General features: G+C 41.4%; 1 protein-coding gene across 1 annotated transcript in view; it reads right to left on the reverse strand.

Moving 5' to 3' along the window:
- The window catches only part of LOC131249273 (disease resistance protein SUMM2-like), a 107454-nt gene that overhangs the window by 59047 nt on the left and 24798 nt on the right, over positions 1–23609 (reverse strand). The window lies entirely within an intron of this gene.

The following is a 23609-nucleotide window of genomic DNA, read 5'->3' on the forward strand; positions in this document are numbered from 1 at the left end:
CCACTCCGTTCAGACTCTTGGTCCAGGCGAGGGACGAGGGACATGGGTTTGTATAGTGACGCTGCCACTAGCCAGGTGGCTAGTGGTCGGTGCTATGTGGACCCCACCATGTTGTATGTGTTTTATCCACGCCGTCCATCCATTTTGAAAGATAATTTTAGGGCTTGATCCCAAAAACGAGGTAGATCTAAATCTCAGGTGGACCACACTATGGGAAAACAGTAGTGATTGAATTTCTAGGATTAAAAACCTCCTAGGGCCCACTGTAATGGTTATTTGAAATTTAACCTGTTGATTAGGTCATGCAGGATGAAGGGAAAAATATGTCAGCTTGATTCAAAACTTCCGTGGCCCCCACGAAATTTTTGATGGTGGGGGTTCAATCAATACTGTGCAGTCCACTTGAGATTTGGATCAACCTCATTTTTAGGCTCATATAGTAAAATGATATGGATGAACTGGTGTAGAAGAACTGGTGGATGGCATGGATGAGTAGCCGATCCGTTTCCCGATACGAAATGAGAATCGTAATAAAAACCAGCTGTTTTGCGATTTATATGTGCCCCTGTTAAATTCAAGGGTGTGCATTCTTCCTAGATTATTTCCTATGATGTGGTCGTCCAAAGATTTGGATCTGCTTCTATTTTTGGGTCATGCTCTAAAGTGAAGATGCAAAACGGATGGACGGCGTAGTTATACAAAAAAATATATTAAGATGCCCAGGGCCACTGCCTGACTGAACTTGGTGTTTTACCGACCTGGCCCAATTCGCTTCCGTGGGAAACCCAGAGCATTTTTCAAATCAAAGAGCACGGGGACGGATTGGCTACTCCCCCTCCCACCAGCACCGTCGCTGGTGGTCGGTGCTCTGTGGGCCTCACCATGATGTATGTGTTTTCTCCATTCCCTTCATCCATTTTTAAAGATCATTTTAGGGCTTAGATCACAAAAATGAGAGGAATATAAACCTCAGGTGGACCACACTACGGGAAAACAATATTGATTGGATATTGACCATTAAAATCCTCCTGAGGCCCACTGTACTGTTTACTTGACATCCAATCTGTTTATTCAGACCCAAATGAAGGGTAAAAACAAATATCAGCTTGATCCAAAACTTTTATGGCCCTAAAAAAATTTTAATTGTCAAAATTCATTCAACACTATTTCCTGTAATGTGGTCCACTTGAGATTGGGAGATAACTTATTTTTGGTCTACTACCATAAAATAATCTAGAAAAATAGATGGACGGCATTGATGCAACACATACATCATGGTGAGGCTGACAGAACTCCAACCACCAGCCATTGGCTGGTGGCAGGGGGAGTAGCCAATCCGCGAATCTCAAGTGGACTATATTATAGGAAACAGTGTTGAATGAACGTAGACCATTAAAAACTTTTTAGGGCCCATAAAAGTATTGGATCAATCTGATCTTTGTTTTTTCCCTTTATCTGGGTCTTTATGACCTAATCAACAAATTGGATGTCAAATAAACAGCACAGTGGGCCTTAGTAGGATTTAAATGATGGATATCCAATTACTATTGTTTTCCTGTGGTGTGGTCCACCTGAGATTTATATCCCTCTAATTTTTGGGATAAAGCCCCAAAATCATCTTTAAAAATGGATGAACAGAATGGATGAAATACATGCATCATGGTGGGGCCCTTCACAACTAAAGTCGTTCACTTGAACACATATATAACCAGAATGTCGCTTGTAAATGATGTATATGAATGTATGGCATGGATAAATAGATGCATCAATGTGAGGCCCACATGTGTAATGGATTTCAAAAACCATGGAAATACTGCATGGGACCAAATGCAATTCCCGGTAATAAATGCAATTCAATCCCACCTAATCCTAACCTTTCCCATCCTCTCCAAATGTTGAATGGAACTGCACGGGACCAAATGCAATTCTATCCCACCTAATCCCTTCTAATACCCTGCGCCAAACGCCCCGCGAGTGCACCACAAAATATCGAAAAAATAAAAAAGGACAGCTAAGCCACGGGCTGGTGTCAGGGGAGTAGCCAATCCGTTCCCCCAAAAGACTGGCACTGCTGAAGGAAGGAGAAATTTACCACTATAGACGAGAATACCTTTTATCCAGCGGTTTTTTATGAAGGAATACAAACTTATGTTACCAACTTAGACCAGCATGTGCGGACAACGAATTTAAGGATGAAAATGCCCCTGCATTTTACGTAACTCAGTCTATGGCTGTGGATTTGCAGCCCTTTATGGCTACAGATTATAACCGTAGCCATAGGTACCATAGCCGATCTGGCAGCCGACCCCGATGGTGGACAGGACATTGAATCAGGGTCGACCGGGTCAGTGGTGCAGTGACTCAGGACCTGGTCGACCCCGATTCAATGTCTTGTCCCACTTCGGGGTCGGCTGTCAGATCGGCTACGATATATAGCTACGGTTATAATCCGTAGCTATAAAGTGCCGTAGGGTCTGCACTTACTTGGTTGGTAGGAAAGAATTGGGCCCCTAATTTGGTGTATCAAAGGCTACCGGTTAAATCCATAGCCATAGAGCAAATCTTTCTCATAAAAAATTATAAAGAAAGAAAATGTGACATGGTCCCCTGGCCTGCACTCATCTATCACATTTTCAATAGTCATGCTCTTAGGGTTCCCTTGATCTTGGAATTCTTTAAAATTAGATTCCATTAGCAATATGAGTTTCTCCCATTTTCATACCCATCTCCCTCTTCTCATAATACCTTGCACTTCTCTATCGATTTCCCTTCTCCTCAGGTTATCTTTTGTGGGCAAAAACTTGCAGTTCGATATTGCACACAAGATGGGGTCAGATAGAATGTTCTGAATTTGTGGATCCTACATTGCCTTTGCCTGCAAAGAACGGAACATAAGTATGAATCCATACCTTATAAAGCACTCCTAAGGCAAAGACAAAAATGACTAATATTGGTAAAACCAAACTGACCTGTCTCTCTTGCAATTCCTCTGGACTGCAAATTTATCATACATTAGGATCAAGCGTATCCACCAACTCATATTGAACACCCATTTGGAAGAAAAAAAAAAAAAAAAAGTGTTAACTTATCAAATGAGGAAAGAATAACTTAAACTTTCATAATCTTATGCAAATGATCTAGCCATACTCTCGGAATCATTATGAAAAAAGACACTTTTAATTTTATGATTTTGCCATAGAAAGCATGCTCCTTTCCTACAGCAACTAATTGAGCACTTATGCATGCTTGTAATCCTTTAAGATGATTGCCTAATAATAAGAATCCTTTCTTTGATGGTTCTAATTAATTTATATGGGCTGGTAAAATCACAGGGTGTGTAAATCAAGTTACCCAGGAATAATCCTTTCAACAGCAATGTATGTGAGAGAAATTGATGCACCACCTGCAACATTACATGGACCACATGTTCAGATGGTAAGTTGACTGCACATACATACAAATATAGATGTTGGAATGAAATGCTTGAACAATGACACATACAAATAACTTGATTCTGAAATTGCTGTAAGATATCCATTCCGGGATGACTCTAATAGAGGTTTACATTTAGAAAATAAGAAATAATAAAAATTAGGATTCACAGTAGTTTTCAGAAAACAAAATCCAGTGTCAGCTACCATTCAAAACAGGGCATCACCAAGTTTTAGGAAGTCAAAATCTATGCTAGATTCATCTATCCTGTCAAGGAACAAAGAAATAGATATTTTATTGAACTGGCACTCCGGAATAAAACATTTTGTCTACATTTACATCCGATGATGACAAAATGTTCTCACATCTTATGAGATAAGAGCTACAAAATGAACAAGAACATCATAACACCAATAAAAAAAAATTATTTTAATCAACCATTAAAAGTAGCCACACATCTCTAGTTGATACAAGATATTTACTTTAATTCAAAGTGTATCTGGAGCAGGAAAAACAAAGAAATTGTATTTGCATTGATACAAGATATTCACTTGTATTCAGTTGATCAAATGCACAAACAGATGATCAAATGCACAAACAAAGGTAGGAAAGTGACATGACCGAGAGAAACTTTTTGCATGCACACTCAGATGCAATAGGACTAACCGCCACAACTGTAAGGAGTCCCTCCATCCTCGTCCTCTTTATTCATTATAAGGGCACATTCTCGTACATTTCTCACATGAGACCACAAGATCTGAAAGACAAATTATCCTAGCGTTGTGTATGCGATTGGATGCATATATCAAACCCAAATGGCTAAATGATAAACAAATCATAACTCAGCCAAACAACATCCGTCCAACTCCTACTTTAGATGCACATTTTAGTACAAATGCTAAAAGTGGATGGATTGCCATGAAAAATAAAAAACCAATAAAGAAAATAAATGGGGAACAAAACAAAAATTAATAACAAACGAACAAAACATGTAAATACTTACCAATCCAGTTGGTGAACCATGACAACCCAAGAGAGGACTCCTATTCCTTTCAAAACTAGTAGCAAAGTATCCTTTACTGACCTAACCCTATATTTTCCCAAACATGTAATATGAAAAGTTCCAAATTTATGCCATAGAGATTTTCAATTTGGAGTTTGAAGCTCTAGTTGCCTATGCAAATAAAGGAACACCAAAAAATTACCTTTACAACAACTTTTTTGCCATCATGCATGTGCGCAACATGAACCTTTGCGAGGAAAGCATTTGCTAGTGGAACAAGATCAAACTCAACAAAAATCTATTTCATAAAAAGATTGCTTCATTCAGTTGGCAAGTTTTGCCCCAATTGAGCATTTAATTAATCTATAAAACTACTCTTCACAACAAAAAAACAAGGAAAAAAATCAAAGACAAGAATATGGAAGTTTTGGCTGGGTATTTTGGTGAGAAAAAAATATTAACGATGAAAATGGATAATAGAGTTTGGGAAAAGATTCGGCAAAGAACTGGATCATATCTTATCCGAGATAAAGTATAGTTTGTCAGACTACCTTTAGTCAATTCTCTTTACTCTGTACCAAGCAAAGGGACAAACTAGAAAGTGATTGAGTGTTGATTATATGGTTGAAATGACTATTTTAGACTTGAAGATAGTTACTTCTCCTATGCCATCTATCACTTGCAACTGCAACTGCAGCTATGGCATCATTTCGGGACTTGATTAGGTTAAAATCAAACAAATCTTAGGTCTAGGAAGGGTAGATAAAAGGTAGGATTGATCCAAGGTTAGAAGGACCCAATCGGTTGCATCTTAAATTCCAAACATGAAATTTAGCGTGACAAACATGAAATTGAGCGGGGCAAACTGGAAATTGAGTGGGGCAAACATGAAATTTAGTGGGGCAAACATGAAATTAAGCGACGCAAACTTGAATTTCAGCGGGGCAAACATGAAATTGAGTGGGGCAAGCTTGAATTTCATCAGGGCAAACATGAAATTGAGCGAGGCAAACATGAAATTGAGTGGGGTAACCTACAAATTGAGCGAGGTAACCAAGGAATTGAGAGGGGGAACCTAAGAATTGAGCGAGGTAACCTACAAATTGAGCGAGGCAACGTAGAAATTCAGCGAGGCAACCTAGGAATTTAGTAAGGCAACCCAAAAATTGAGTGAGGTAACCTACCAATTGAGTGAGGGAACCTAGGAATTGAGTGAGATAACTAAGGAATTGAGCGAGGGAACCCACCAATTGAGCGAGGTAACTAAGGAATTGAGCGAGGGAACCCACCAATTGAGCGAGGTAACCAAGGAATTGAGCGAGGGGAACCTACCTATTGAGCGAGGCAACCTAGGAATTGAGCGAGGCAACCTAGGAATTGAGCGAGGCAACTTAAGAATTGAGCGAGGCAAACTAGAAGTTGAGCGAGGCAAGGAGATAATTGAGGCAAGTTGATAATTGAGCGAGGCAACCTAAAAAATTGAGTGAGCCAAGGTGAATTTGAGCGAGGCGACCTAGAAATTGAGCGAGGCGAGCTGAAAATTCAGCAAGGCGACTTAGAAATTGAGCGAGGCAACATATAAACTTAGCGAGGCGACCTAAAAATCCAGCGAGGCAACCTAGCAATTGAGCAAGGCAAACAAGAAATTGAGCGAGACAACCTATAAATTCAGCAAGGCGACCTAGAAATTCAGCGAGGCAACCTAGCAATTGAGTGAGGCAAAACTAGAAATTAAGCGAGGCAAGGTGAAAATTGAGTGAGGCAAGCTGAAAATTGAGTGAGGCAACCTAGAAATTGAGCAAGGGAAACATGAATTTGATGGAGGTAAGCTTGAAATTGAGTGAGGCTAACATGAAACTCAACAAGGCTTACATGAAATTTAGCGAGGCTAACATTAGTTTGAATGAACTTTAAATGAAATTGAACTGGCCTAACACATAATTGAACGAGCTTTACATGAAATTCAATTTCTCTTCGGTGAATTTGACCGAGCGGTTCATAATATTTTTCATTACATTACATGAATATGTGGAAGTTCCTGGTCATATTTTTCTCATTTCTTTGTCATATTCATGAATTGCACGGGGAATTTCACCAATCATGAATCCTAGTCCGCCAAATTAATGACTACGTGCTAGCAAGTAATCAAAATTCTCCTCACTAATCCAACTCTTCACCCAAGAATGAAGGCCAAGTTAGAAAACTAAACAAAACCCGACCTGCAATTAAGCTAATTCTCATCATTAATCACCAGACTTCCACATAAGAATCAACAGCAAATCAATAAATCAGCGAAATATAAACAAATGCCAATCCAAATTATATCACTACTTCTGTACCACACTCAAGACATCGATTTTGCAAATGCACCAAATATCCACCTTTAAAGCATAAGGAACCTAAATGGTGGGGACCACTTATAAACACCATTAAACTACTAGCTTCTATATATAGTCCTTTTTTTTTCATGTACATCATAAATTATGCTAGCTGCGTTTTAGGGGTCATTGGACAACATAGAGTATAGAAATAACTAAAGAATTTATTTCCAGGAAACAAATAATCTAGGAAATTAAATTTGTTGGCTGGGTCTGGAAACTGGGAATAAAATTCAGCAAATTCTAGAAATGTGCTTAGGAACTTGGAATTCATTACCTTGGAATGTCTACCTATATGAAAAATTCAAGTAATATTCAAGTCTCCATAGGGATTTGCAAGCTTCCCTCAGACTAAGAATTTAAAAACTGATATTTTGCAAGCATCCCTCAGACCGGTCATATTAATGTATATGAGGTAATGCTTAAATTCCTATTACTCTAATTCTATATGGATTAACCATGTGTAGAGAAGTTAGCCTTGTATCCCCTTATGGTACATTTGTGATTGCTTAAATATAGGTATATTTCTAATAGATATGACATGAACCTTCAAATTATACTTTATTTTGTCTTATAAACCATACAACGTGGAATATATGTTGAATGTTGAATGAACTTTTAGATATTCCAAATTGATTAACCATACTTGAGATTGATATGCCATGTTTGTGGGCCATCATTTGAGCTTAGAGGAATTATCAGAATCCATGTTAAATTCATGTGTTGATGTTTAATATCATAATTTGATAATATCTACAATTTAAAGAGCATTCTTGCCAAAATTTAAGGGATGTACGTGGGTATCATAATGCATAACATCCACCCATGACATATGAGCTTTACCGGGTGCTCAATGTAAGCCACATTCTGCTCCAGTTACTAAAATAGCTATGTGAACATATCTAGAATTCCTTCGGAACAAGGGAAAATTGCAAACCTTGAGACGTAAAACTTTAGGACCCTTAGGAAATTTTAGATTTAGTTGTTTGAACTTAGAAATGAAACTTAGGTTCCCTTGAAATCATTAGAATAGTTATTCAAACTTGGTTGGAATCACTTTGGAATTATGACATTTGAGAAGATAGAGACTCAATATTTGAAGTTCTCTAGGAGATTGCCTGCATAACCATGAAACATATGAACAAAACCTAGGTCCCCATTAAAAACTATTAGAATGATCGTTTGAACTTAGAACTGAACTTAGGAATTACAAGAGAATGAGTGACGGAACCTAGAAATTAAGCGAGGGAACCAAGAAATTCAGCGAGGGAACCAAGACAATGAGTGAGAGAACCTAGAAATTCAGTGAAGGATTTGAGCGAGGCAACCTAAGAATTGAGCGAGGGAACCTAGTAATTGAGTGAGAGAAGCTAGGAATTGAGTGAGGCAACGTAGGAATTCAGCAAGGCAAGCTAGAAATTGAGCGAGGCAACCTAGGATTTGAGCGAGGGAAGCTAGAAATTGAGCGAGGGAACCTAAAAATTGAGCGAGGCAACATAGAAATTCAGCGAGCCATCATAGGAATTGAGCAAGGGAAGCTACAAATTGAGCGAGGGAACCTAGAAATTGAGCGAGCCAACCTAGGATTTGATCAAGGGAAGCTACAAATTGAGCGAGGGAACCTAGAAATTGAGTGAGGCAACCTACGATTTGAGCGATGCAACCAACGATTTGAGTGAGGCAGGCAACGTAGGAATTAAGCGAGGGAACCTAGGAATTGAGTGAAGCAATGTAGAAATTCAACGAGGAATCCTAGGAATTGAGCGAGGGAAGCTAGAAATTGAGTGAGGGAACCTAAAAATTCAGTGAGGTAACCTAGGATTTGAGCGAGGGAAGCAACAAATTGAGCAAGGGAACCTAGAAATTGAGTGAGGCAACCTAGGAATTGAGCGAGGCAACCTAGGAATTGAGCGAGGGAAGCTATAAATTGAGCAAGGTAACTTATAAATTGAGCGAGGCAACCTATTAATTGAGCGAGGCAACCTAGGAATTGAGCGAGGCAACGTCTAAATTCAACAAGGCAACCAAGGAATTGAGCGAGGGAAGCTAAAAATTGAGCGAGGGAACCTAGAAATTCAACGAGGAAACCTAGGATTTGAGCGACGCAACCTAGGAATTGAGCGATGAAAGTTAGAAATTGAGCAAGGGAAGCTAGAATTTGAGCGAGGGAACCTAGAAATTCAGCGAGGCAACTTATAAATTAAACGAGGTAAACTAGGAAATGAGAAAGGGAAGCTAGAAATTGAGCAAGGCAACCTAGAAATTGAGTGAGGCAACTTAGGAATTGAGTGAGGCAATGTAGAAATTTAGCGAGGCAACCTACGAATTGAGTGAGGAAAGCTAGAAATTAAGCGAGGGAACCTAAAAATTCAACGAGGCAACGTAAAAATTCAGCGAGGCAACCAACAGATTGAGCGCTAGCAACAAGCAATGGCTTTGAAGTTGCATCGACTTTGAAGCTGCAGCCATTTTCTTACTGCCTTCACTTGCTCATCCGTTTATTGGGCTTTTCGCCGTTGCTTGTGAAATAGGGAATCTTTCTTCTTTTTTAAAAAAGAAAATATACCCCTAGTTAAATCATCAACAAAGATGAGAACGACTTTTGTTGAGAGACTATCTACCCTTTCATAGATAGAGGAATAGATAGAAGAGAGAAGACTTCTATGTCTTTTCTCATAGATATAATATAAAAGAGAGATCCCTCTCATTTTTTTTATCAGGAGAGAGATCTCTCTTCTTCAAGGGCTTTGGATTCAACAATTTTTAAGAGTAAGATAAAGAAAAGAAGCGTTGAGATAATACCTTTCATCCTAATCTCATCTACTGAAAAAGGGGGCCCTCTTGATCACCTGCAGAGATTTTTAGGCAGAATTAGTTATGACCGCAAGGATTGAGCCGCCAAATGAGATTATCCTCATTCCTCGGCTGGGGTTCTGGAAGATAAGATTTATGTAGTAAAAAAAAGTCTTCTGAATTGAGCGAGGGAAGCTAGAAATTGAGCGAGGCAACCTAGAAATTGAGCAAGGGAACCTAGGAATTAAGCAAGACAATGTAGAAATGCAGCGAGACAACCTAGAAATTGAGCAAGGGAACCTAGAAATTCAGTGAGGCAACCAGGATTTGAGTAAGGCAACCTAGGAATTGAGCGAGGGAACCTAGGAGTTGAGCGAGGGAACCTAGAAATTGAGCGAGGCAAGGTAGGAATTAAGTGAGGCAACCTAGGAATTGAGCGAGACAACCGAGGGAACCCAGGAATTGACGAGGAAAGCTACAAATTGAGCGAGGGAACCTAGAAATTAAGCGAGGGAACTTAGAAATTGAGTGAGGCAACCTAGGAATTAAGCGAGGGAACCTAGAAATTGAGTGAGGCAACCTAGGAATTAAGCGAGGGAAGCTAGAAATTGAGCGAGGGAACCTATTAAGGGCCTATTTGATTTTCCATGATACATGTAAATCATGGTAAATAAGTAATTATTACCTTTTCACCTTGTTTGAAAACATGAAAGTAATTCCACCTCGAAAATCAAAACAAAAGTGTTAACTTAAATATGTGGACCCCATCGTAATGTATATGATATACCTGCACCGTCCATCTATTTTATTAGAACATTTTGGAGCATGAACTGAAAAATGATGCAAATCCAACACTTAAATGGCCCACACAAAAGGAAAGAACGACCTTAAATCATCCATCGTTGAAAGTTATTTTCTTCACTGGGCCCACATTGAGGTTTTTTCATCATATAACCCGTTCATAGGGTCTCACAAACATGGATAAGGGGAAAACACAAATATCAGCTTGATCCAAAACTTTTAAGGACCCTAAGAAGTTTTTAATAGTAGGCGTTCGATTTCCATTGTTTCATGTGGTGTGGTCCACTTGAGCTTCGGATCTACCCCGTTTTTTTACTCATGCCATAAATTCGGCTGGCATAACAAATGAGCGGTGTGGATAAGTAACATACATCTCAATGGGCCCCACATTGATGTTGCAAATTTCTCGATTTAAGTGTTAAAAAGGTAAGTTGTCACATCTGCATTAGGAAAGATGTGGTAATTACCTAGGAAAATAATTATTACGCATTTACATGGTAATTACACTTGAGCTGAAAATTCAAACGGGCCCTAATTGAGCGAGGCAACCTAGGAATTGAGCGAGGAAACCTAGAAATTGAGCGAGGCAACCTAGGATTTGAGCGAGGGAAGTTAAAAATTGAGCGAAGGAAGCTAGAATTTGAGCAAGGGAACCTAGAAATTGAGCGAGGCAACCTATAAATTGAGCGAGGCAACCTAGGAAGTGAGTGAGGCAGCGTCAAAGTTTAGCGAGGAAACCTAGGAATTGAGCTAAGGAAGCTAGAAGAAGCTAGAATTAAGCGAGGGAAGCTAAAAATTGAGAGAGAGAACCTAGAAATTCGGCAAGGCAACCTATAAATTGAACGAGGCAACCTAGGAATTGAGCGAGGGAAGCTATAAATTGAGCGAGGCAACCTAGAAATTGAGCGAGGAAACCTAGGCATTGAGCGAGGCAACGTAGAAATTCAGCGAGGCAACCTAAGAATTGAGCGAGAGAAGCTAGAAATTAAGTGAGGGAACCAGAAATTCAGCGAGGCAACGTAAAAAATCAACGAGGCAACCAATGGATTGAGCGCTAGTTAAATCATCAACAAAGATGAGGATGACTTTTTTTGAGAGACTATTTATCCTCTCATATATAGAGGAATAGATAGAACAGAGAAGATCTCTATATCTTTTCTCATAGATATAATATAGAAGAGAGATCCTCTCATTTTTTATTAGGAGAGCGATCTCTCTTCTCCGATGTCACGACCCAAATCCAGAAATCGGATTCACTGGAATCCCGATCGCCAAATCCGGTGCCGACAGCCTCCGTAGTACCCCACTAATATAATCATTTTAGTACAATACTCAAAGGGAAATACATAAATCGAAAATCAAGTTCTAGAAGACCGCTGCACGCTCCAAGCTCAACGTTGCTGTGACCTAACATCACCTGCACGCATCTATCGTGCATAAGCTTATAGAAAGCTTAGAGGGTGGTGTAAGTATGTGCGCAAGGTAAGTGTCAAGTATTCAACGCAATGTCATATTCATACAATACCGGATTAAGCAGAGATGCTGACAAGATCATGAATTATCAGGGTAAACAGAAATACTGATAAAATCATAAATCATATGATAACAGAGGAAGCGGAAAATACAGATAAGTCCATGAGTCAAGCAATATCAGAATACGCGATACAGAACAGCTGTGCAAATGAGGAGTCGTAAAGAGCTAAATATTAGATGCCGAGGATGCGATGTAATATGTAGTGCAAATGGAATGACCATGCTAGAGTGTGAAGTCGGGATGATAGTACGTAGTATCACAGGCTATAGGGTTCATCACAAGGGACTTCTATCCAAACCAGTCCCATACCTAAATTTGGATAGTCAGACTCAATGTGGTAAACTCCTGATCTCAGGTTAGTCGCGCGCCCCAACCGAAATCCTAGCCATTGCGAAAGTTCATATAACAAATAATTGTGCACCACCAGCCCGAGTGGATAGTGAATGAATGAATGAGTAAGTATGCAAATCCTGCTCAATAAGTCCACATATCAGTACGGTTCATCTTTGCGATCATCACCGGGGTCTATTACACTCCAAACCAAATTGCCGCCCCATCGCGCGCAACAATGTAAGTGGAAGAGACCTCACTATCCGTTTGCCAATATCGGGCCCGGCTCGCCGATAGCGGACCCATTCCTCGAGCTGGTCAGACTCAGCCTAGCAATGCCCCCTCCTCTCGGGCAGGTAAGGCCGTACCCCCTTCCAACCGACCACGACACAGTGGGAGACGCGACCTAACGGTGTACGGCCCTCATGCGCTCATGCATCCACTCGGTCTAGACGTTGGAGCAACCTCTAGAACCAAGAGGGTTTAGGGACTTTCACCCAGGGATATCTATAGCACCCCATGTAGAACAGATTTCCAGTGTCCCATCTGGCCATCCACGAAATACCTGTGGAGGCTACGACCCTGATGTTACTAAGGCATATAGTGATCACAATGTAAGATGCATGAGTCATACGATCCAATCATGCATCACTCCTACGCATACCATGCGCTCAGGTGAGACAATCTCTGCCTATCAAGGAGTCTCATAACAACCTGCCCAATGACATATGCAATGGTTAACCATATCTCATAACAAACATACAGATGATGCGTATGGGCATGTATCATGATGCTATGTTATCACATACTCATAATCGATATCAATAACCGGCATCGACAATCGACCTCTACAATGTGGACATTTAACCAACATTACCCCCAAGGAATGGCTCACATAGAGCCTAACATATAGTGGACCCATAGCCTCTCAAAAGGGCTAAATATATAACACCATAGGCCTCACTCAAGAGCCACATATACACAACAGGTGGGCTCTGCTCATGGGCTTCAAATACACGACATGTGGGCCCTACACATGGGTCACGAATACATCAAATGCGTCATACATCCTGGGCCTAATACATATCACAATGGCCTAGCCCATAGGCCACGAATACACCACAATGGGCCTTGCCCATGGGCCATGAATACATCACAGTAGGCCTCAACTACGGTTCGCATATACATCATATAGGTCTCGACAATCGGAATTGACACTCGGAATCGGCCTCAATAATAGGGGTCGGCCTATACAATCGACCTCGACAATCGGAATCGGCTTCGATACTCGGCCTTAACAATCGCGATCGATCGATAATTAGAATCGGCAAATCGGTCACGATAATCAGCCTCGATCGCTAATCAGAATCGGCACATCGGTCACAACAATCGGATAGATCGATAATCAGAATCGGTAAATCGGTCACGATAACCGAGATTGATCAATAATCAAAGTCGGCAAATCGGTCACGATAATCGGATCAATCGATAATCAGAATCGGTAAATCGGTCACGTCAATCAAAATCAGCAATCAGTCATGACAATTGCACCGATAATCAACAGATAAACAAAGCGGGGTCCATAAATGATCAGCCGATCAACCATAGCATAAAGATCGGCACTCGGCCGTGGTTATATCAAATCCGATGGCACGGAGCCATCCGTCTACAGCGAATGGGGCCCACTTATTTGGGTTAACCCACTAAGAGAATGATGAGAATGGGCCTAACAAGGCCTAAAGGAAGGTCACAATGTGGACATCCAACCATCATTGCCTATCAATATGGACATCGAACCAACATTGCTCCCAAGGAGTGGCCTACATAGAAACATATAGTGGGCCTGTGACTCCACATTACAATCATGATGGGCCTCATTTACGTCACATAGGCCTCGTCATATGGGCCAACATACATCTCATCGGCCTCGAATACACAATAGGTGGACCTCGCACCTGTGCCTCAAATATATCATAACGGCCTCGTAAGTTAAGTGGGCCACATCACATGGGCCGCATTATATGGGTCGCACCATCGGGCTTCATGTATATCAAATAGGTCACGCCGGTGGGCCTCATATATATCAAGTCGGGCCCGCCCTTATGTATTTTAAGACCCGGCCTATTCATAAGGTAACATAGGGATCATGAAGTGAAAACAATATCGGCTTAATTGGAAACTACCATGGCCCTTAGAAGTTTGAACGGTGGATGTCACGGTCCGCTATTTAAATAGTGGGGTCCACTTGAACTTTAGATTTAACCCGTTCTTTTGCTCACACCATAAAATGATATCACAAGTAGTTGGATGGTATGGATACAACACATGTATCATGGTGGACCCCACCACCCAAACAATGGGCCGTGAAGATAAAACACATACTTCCTAGTGGGGCCTACACGTAGAATAGCAGTGGGTCCCACAGAACTGAACCGGTGTGAATTGTATCCACAATTACAACAGGTCCCACGAACCTAACTGACGCCAAGGGAGCAAGAGCAGCTACATAGCTGCTGGACGTGCAGCCTCAGCTGCTTAAAGATACAGAGGTGGGTCCCATGTAGGGCCACCCTCATATGATATAAAGTGTGTGTATATATATATATATATATATATATATATATATATATATATATATATATATATATATATTATAAAGTCAGCTGCTGATCATGCAGCTTTCCCATTAAAAGGGAGAGGTGGTTCCATGTAGGGCCCACCATCATGTATGTATAATATATAATATCTAATATACAATATATATAATGTATAATATATATATTATATACCAAAGCAACGTCCAGGCCCTTGGACGGCTTGGACAGCCACATACATCAAAGAGGGCCCCACATGGGCGTGGTCCCACCGTCCAAGGACGGTGGATACGTGGCATGCATAATGGTGGGGCCCATCTAAATGGATGGACGGAATAGATGAGTCCATGGACCCCACCGACATTCACACATCACTGATAGCCACCTGTACAAGGGAATAAATGCCAAACCTCAGTGTTGAAAAGATGTATCATTCACTCAGCCTACCATTTGAGCTAGGGACATGGGTCCCACCATCTGGACGGTCTTGATCTCACGGGGGACCCTCGGGATTGCTGACATCAGATGACAGTGGTCCCACCATCAAAATAGGTGGACGGCATGTGTAAAACACATATAGCATGGCTGGGATCCACCATCCATAGGCTGGACGGTGGATGCAGCGCATCCTCAAGGTGGCCCCACCGTAAAGATGGATGGACGGCTTGGATGGGTCCCATGGGCCCTGATGACGTTGCCAGACCAGCTGCTGCATGATGCAGCTTGTAGAAAACAATAGAGGTGGGTCCCACGTGATGGGCTATCCCCCTATATAATAATAATATATTTATTTAATTGATGCAGCAGGTGATTACATCCCACTGCCAGCTAACACTTCACTGACAGCCACACCCACCATCAGTTACGTCTAGCGGCCCTGGACGGATGGTGCAGATATACACCTCATCAAGGAGGGTCCCACATGGCACACCTGCTTTGGACCCAAAACTTCTGTAAAATCCCAAAAGGATTTCAATGGTAGGCATTTAATCCCACTGTTTCATGTGACGTGGGCCACCTGAGCTCTATATACGACTGATTTTTTTGAGGGGGTCCACTGTCCCAAAGGGGACCTACCAAATGCACGGTGTTGATGTAAAACACACATCACAGTGGGGCCCACGGTTGGAACCCACGTCCCTGCCGGTTTTACAAGCAGCAGAGCTGCAGCGTCCTGGACGGACGTCAGCAGCCAGGGGTGTCAGCCCCTCAATATGTAAATTTTAGTTTATTTTATTTTATTTTTATTTTTATTTTATTTTTATAGTTTTTCATAGGTGGGGTCCGCATCAGTAAAATCCAACCCATTCATTGTGTGTGTGTCACACTAATTTAAGGGTCCAAATCGAGTTTCAGGTGGACCCAAGCTGCATGTGGACCCCAGCATTTGATTCCATGTGGTTTGGCATACCACCGCATGAATGGTGATGATGTGGGCCATCCGAGAACTGTTTATGGCTGATTTTTGGAACCAACGCATCATTAAAGGAGACCTATTAAATAAACGGCATGGATGTAGAACATACATCATGGTAGGGTCCACAACTGGGGCCAAGGGGGGCCTCCCTATTTAACGTTGTACGTCCAAACTCCTCTGGACGTCAACGTAGCAAATGCATGCTATAAATATATATTTATTTTTTTTATCCTAGGTGGGACCCACATTAACTAGATCTACTCCGTCCATTGTATGTGTCCCACAACATTAGAGGTCCAAACCAAGTTTTCAGGGGGTCCAAGCTTCTTGCGGACCCCAGCAATCATTTTCCCAAGTTTTAACGGAAAATACTAGCATTCTTAATGCCACGGCCCGCCAGATGATTGGATCGGTCTCATTTTTCGGCTCAACGCCTAAGATGATCTGGGAAATAGGATTGACGGCGTGGATTGAATTCATACATCAAGGTGGGGCCTACACGAGCGGCCACTCAAAAGTTTGGAATTAAGCTAACATTTTTGCTTGTTAGGTGGTCCACACACCACGCCGTCAGTTCACATTTCTCTTCGTAGCCTCATCCAGCGTCTGGTTTGAATGCAACACATGTCTAAGGTGGGTCCAAGGAGGGGTGGGCCCTACCCAGGTGGGCCACCAAATGGCAGGATGATGTGGATGAGACATACATCAAGGTGGGGTCCATCCGAGTGGGCCACACGGCCACACCATCACAAACAAATAAGGAAAGAGAGAGGGGGAGAAAGAAGCACCCACCTTAGAGCTTGGACTTCTTCTTCCACCAATGTGATCTAGAGCTCCAAGGGAAGATGATTCAATGGTTGGGATTGATTTTGGAGGGTGAAGAGCTTGCAAAGGGTTGGAAATTGAGAGCTCTCATGGACGTTGGGAGCTCTCTCTTGCTAGGAAAATAAAAAAATAAAGAGGGAGGGAGAGAGATAAGAGAGAGAGAAAGGAGAAATGATTGCTTCTTTTCTAGCTAGGCAATCATGAGTTGTAAGGGAGGCATGGGCTAAGGTCATTATGAGTTGTAAGAGCATGCTTAGGGCTATGGGCTAGGACTATAGCTAGGGTGATGTCACCCCTAGGGTGACATCATCCTCATGATGATGGTTGCTAGGGAAATGTACAATCTGGATAGGTGGGTCCCGCAACGCTCGGTCCACGACCATTATCATGCGCGGTCCACAACTTATGATCTAAGCGTCGGATTGGCGCATGAGATGCGGCGTTGGAACTGTGGCGACAATGCAGTCATGACGGTACAAGTTTCGACTCGAGCCGACTCAAATATACTGGCCACGACTCAAGATTGCACGCAAATGCCGGTAAAAGATCGCGGGTTGCCGGAATTCGAGACCGCAGAAGCCTACGGAACCATACAGTCTAGGACACGGGTCTTACATCCGAGGGCCTAGGATTCAACGATTTTTAAGATCAAGACAGAGAAAAGAAGCGTTGAGATAATACCTTTCATCCTAATCTCATCTACTGGAAAAGGGGGCCCTCTTGATCACCTAAAAATATTTATACGCAGAATTAGCATAATTATGACCACGAGGATTGAGCTGCCAAATGAGATTATCCTCATTCCTCAGCCGGGGTTCTGGAAGATAAGATTTATGCAGTAAAAAAAAAGGTCTTCTGAATTGAGCGAGGGAAGCTAGAAATTGAGTGAGGCAACCTAAAAATTAAGCGAGGGAACCTAGGAATTGAGCAAGGTAACGTAAAAATTCAGCGAGACAACCGAGAAATTGAGCAAGGGAAACATGAATTTAAGCGAGGCAAGCTTGAAATTGGGTGAGGCTAACATGAATTGGAATGAACTTTAAATGTAATTGACCTAGCCTAACAATTTGCTCTTTGGTGAATTTGACCAGTAGTTAATGAAATTGACCGAGCTTTACATGAAATTCTCTTCGGTGAATTTGACTGAGCAATTAATGAAATTAACCGAGCGGTTCATAAAATTTTCCGTTACATTACATGAATCCATGGAAGTTCCCCATCATATTTTTATGATATCTCCTCAAATTTATGAATTGCTTGGGGAATTTCACCAATCATGAACTGAGAAGTAAGTCAAATGGACCAAAACCTCTCACAAATTGGATTTATAGTTTGCTCAGTATGCACTTATAGTGATGAGTTAACTGAGTTGGGCACACCCAGTTCCATAGCTCAATTGGCAGACTGAGTGGAGATACCTCGTGTCAACACTTGAGGTCTTGGTATTGATCCCTAGCAGGGGTGGCTAACATGGAGTGTGTGTACTGACATGGGTGTGTACTAATAATAAATAAAAACTGAGTTGGGCCGCCTTGAATGTATGTGGACTATCCACGACGTTCATCTGTTTTTCCATCTAAAATTAGGGTTTCAGCCCAAAATGGTGGCATATCGAAATATCAAGTGGATCACACCACAGGAAACAGTGGTTCCACTGTAGAAACCTTGTTATGCACCCATAATAATGTTTTATTTGTAATCCATCATGTTCATAGGATGATTTTTGCATGGATGAACCGAAAACGTACCAAGATGCGAGCTTCATCCAGCAGTTCAATGGCCCACAAAAATTACACCGTTTAGGTAAATGTACTACATTATACCTATAGTGCGGCTTTCTTACGTGGAGGGACCATTTTCAGAAAAACGAGATAACGCAGATGAATAGAGAGGGTGGGATCCAGCTAGAGGGTGGTGCGATCCAAGCAACGGAAGTAGAGCAGGATTTTTCGTCTCTCTTGTTTTTTTAAATGGACCGAGGGAAGGGAGGGAGAGGAAACGCAACAGCAGTGAAAAGGAGGGGTAGGTTCGTCCTCAAATTCGCTGTCCGCACGTGCTAGTCTAAGTCGGTAACTAAAGTTTGTATTCGTTCGTAAAAACCACGGGATAAAAGGTTTTGGCTACAGTGGTCATTTTCTCCCAGGGAAGCATCAAACGTCTCAAAAGCCGTGCATTTCACTTTTGGGCAATGATTTGATACTCTGGTAGAGTGTCATAGTCCATACACGTGCACCTAAAGATGTTATACTTTCGTGTACATGGGATCCACTCTAGGTAGGTCGTTAGCCCAAGATCAAATTGATTGGATGATCTAGACGCTGATGGGATGCTTCGACCTTGTTAAATTCTGGCCGTTGGTGGCGTTTGGCTACCAATCAGCTTCTTTTGTTTATTGGTCTGAGGTAAATTTTGTTGGATGGCTCATCTATGGTTCGTCACAAAGCTTGGACAGCACGTGCCTAATAATTTTAGGTTCACGTGTATAAACCATCACTCTGTGCCAGAGCATCAAAGCCTTCTCAATGTAAATTGAAGCCAATGCTTTTTCTCAGTCGATGCACCATGCAATGGACCTTTTTGACGTGGAAAGGAATGGATTCCAACCAGCTGGACCATGAGTTGTTGTCCACACGGCTGATAATTTCCAACCGTTCATGTAGTGAAAAATCCAACACATCTAATTGGTTGGCCTCATCACAAGGATCACCTTAAGGAAAATTAGCCACATCTGTTCATCAAATGGACCATACTTATATTTATTATTTATAAAATGAGTATAAATGATCATGTATCTTATGACCATCCTGATAAGTAGATAAGGCTAATTTTTCCATAGATGATCTCACGGTGGGGCCAACCTATTGGAAGGGTTCGATTTCACACTCACATAATAGATTAGGAGCTATTAGCTACGTGGACCGTACCTTATGGTCCGATGGATTGAACTTGATACTTGTCATTTTTATATCATCATGGCCACCTGGGCGGGCCTTCCATGGATCCCAGGATCGACTAAGGTCAGTGGATCCTTGACTGTTAAGTCCCACCTTGATGTATGTATCTTATATCCATGCCATTTATCTGTTTCATTAGCCCATTTTAATACATGGACCCAAACATACAACATATCCAAATGGCAATTGGACCACACTATGAGAACCAATGGTGATTGAACACCCACCATTAACTTCTTGAAGGTCACCAGAATTTTTATTTATCATCCATTCTATTGATAAGATCAAAAACACTTGGCCGAAAGGGGAAACACAAATATCAGCTTGATCGAAAACTTCTATGGGCCACAAGATTTTTTTAATGGTTAATCAGTATTGTTTTCAGTGTTGTGGATTCCCTCACAGATGGATCTGGTGGATTTTTTGAATCCTACCCTAAAATGAGTTGATAAAAGGGATGAACGACTTTGATATAAGACAGATACATCACAGTGAGCCCCACTGTCAGGGATCACCCCAAGCCGACCTGCAAAATACTCTCCACCAATTTCTCACCACACATTTAAGGAATTCATACCCGCAATATCTACTGACACAGTCAGTACCGAATTTGGCGGAGACGGATTGGCTACTCTCCCTGACACCATCCGTGGCTGATGTTCGGTGCTTTGTGTGCCCACCATGATTTATTTGTTTCATCCATTCCATTCATCTATTTCTATGGATCATTTTAGGGATTGGTCCAAAATATTATAGGGATATAAATCTCAGTTGGACCACACCACAGGAAAACAATAATGATTAGATATCCACCATTAAAATCCTCCTAAGGCCTACTGTAATGTTTACTTGACATCCAATCTATTGATTGGGTCATAAAGACCCAGATGAAGGGAAAAAATAAATATCAGCTTGATCCAAAGCTTTTATGGCCCCCATAACGTTTTTAATGGTCAAATTTCATTCAACACTGTTTCCTATAATGTGGTCCACTCTAGATTTCGATATAACTCATTTTTTCTCTGATAACATAAACTGATCTATAAAAATAGATGGACGGCATGGATGAAACACATACTTCATTCATGGTAGAGCCCACAGAGCACCGACCACCAGCCCTTGGCTGGTGGCAGGGGGAGTAGCTAATCCGTTTCCGAATTTGGCACTGAAGTGACGACACCAACTTTTGTAAACCGATCATGATGTATGTGTTGTATCCACACAGTCCATTCATTTTGGCGAATTTGGCACTGAAGTGACGACACTAACTTTTGTAAGCCGATCATGATGTATGTGTTGTATCCGCACCGTCCATTCATTTTGGCACATATATCATTTTAGCATTCAATCCAAAAATGAGTTAGTCCCAAGGCCAAAGCGGGCCACACCACAAGAAGGAGAGGTGACAATGACTCCTGCCGGTGAAACTATTCTTGAGACAGCTCAGATGGTTAATTGCCACCCAACCTGTTCATAAGGTCATCAGTTTGATCCAAAACATCTATAGGCCTCAAAAAAAATTCAACAGCATGTGTTTAATCTCCACCGTGTGATTCACTTGAGCATCTAAACTGCCTTATTGAATTGAATGTCAACCACTGGAAATTTTCTTGGGGTCCATAAGTTTTGGGTCAATTTGATATTTGTGTTTTCCTTTCATTCATATCTGTGTGATCTTATGACCAGGCCGGATGACAAATAAACATCACTGTAGACCCTAGAAAGGTTTCAACGGTGGAAATTAGTATTCCTAATATTTTCTGTTCTATAGTACACTTAAGCATTGGAAATGATTCAATTTTGGTCTCAACTATTAAAATGGGCTTGAAAAATGGATGGACAGCGTGGATAGACCACATCCATTCATGATATGCCTAACAGAGTTTACTCAGTACACTATCGGATTTCCTCTTTGCGACGCAAATTGGACCTTAGCAAGTAGCATGCGGAATGGTTCGCAGGAGACCATTAATATAATATATATATATATATATATATATATATATATATATATATATATATATATATATATATATATATATAAAAGGTACTATGCGCCTGGACCTCACGAGTTCGTCCCATGAGGTCGAGCTGTGTGGGCCCCACCGTAATGCGTTTCGAACATCTACCCCATTAGTCAGATGCACCATTCCATCGTGGGCCTAGGCCTTAAAAATCAAGTCAATCCGTGACTTGTGTGGGCCACACCACGTACAGTAGTGGGGAGGGGCCGTGCACCATTAAAACATTCATAATCATTTTTTGGGCCCATCAAGATGTGGTTTGCAAATCCAGCCCATCCATTATGTGTGTCCCACTTGAATGAGGGTTCAGACCAAGTTTCAGCAACATTCAAAACTTAGGTGGGCCCCACCAAGTGCTTTTATATGTTTTAACGGTGTCTTCACATGATTTTAGATGGTATGGCCCACCTAAGTTCCGTATATGGCTGATTTTTGGGATATCCCAGAGGGGACCCATCAAATGCATGGTGTTGATGGTCGACATGCATCACGGTAGGGTCCACACAGCTCAACCTCACAGGAGCTTATCGTGAGGTGGAGCCGCATAGGACTTTTCCCATATATGTATATATACACACGTACACACAGCCTAATCAATATTTTCCTTTTTGCTTCATTAATGAAATTGTTTTTTTCTCTTTATTAATGAAATTGTTTTTAAAAAAAATAATAATAATATTTGCCTAGTATCTGACTGATCTCGGTCAACTTTTATCAATAATCTGAGTCGATATTATTTTGGGCTAAATCAGTCATTATCTCGTACAGACTAAGATCATCTTTTAAATATCGATCATTGATATGATTTTTCATAACTTTTTCTGGCTGTCCATATTAGAGGCCATTGATCAGCTGGTTAAGATCAATAAATCGGTGTGGTATTTACATGTTATATTCCATATGGAAAGTTCATCAGACCAAACGGACAGTTCAGATCAATCGATTGGAATGTTAAAGTGTCCCAATGCAATTAGGACCAATGTAACTTATGGTGTTCCCAGAGCACCGGAGAATCTCCCAAAATTAATAAATGAAAAGCTGTCGTTTCAGGGAAGGCTGACAAGGTAACTTATTGGCACCGGACTGTCGTGGGGCTCACAATGTGTACGTACCCTAACATGTATTGATTAGGTCGGCCCCACCGTAAGAAAACTTGTAAAACCGGCTAAAATCCCCAGGATCAAGCCGTGGGGCCACATGGTATGTGTATTGCATCTAAACCACCCAAAAACTGAGCCCCACCATGATGACCGGACAACCTAAACATCGTGTTAATCGGAGCATCAGGTGAGGCGAGGCCACTTAGGATTTGGATGGATTTTAGGTGATCTTTCATATTTCTCAGTGGTGTGGCCCACCCGATGGTCGGATCTTTTTAAAGAAAAGAAGTGATAGTTGGATCAGTCTGATTTTTGGGATGTTTAACTATTATCCCAAAAACCTCACGTATGGATTCGGAAGATCTGACCATTATCCGAAATCAAATCATTAAAAAAATTGGAAGAAGAAGAATGGAAGATGTAC

Source organism: Magnolia sinica, chromosome 6, assembly GCF_029962835.1.
Source record: "Magnolia sinica isolate HGM2019 chromosome 6, MsV1, whole genome shotgun sequence".
Classification (NCBI taxonomy): domain Eukaryota; kingdom Viridiplantae; phylum Streptophyta; class Magnoliopsida; order Magnoliales; family Magnoliaceae; genus Magnolia; species Magnolia sinica.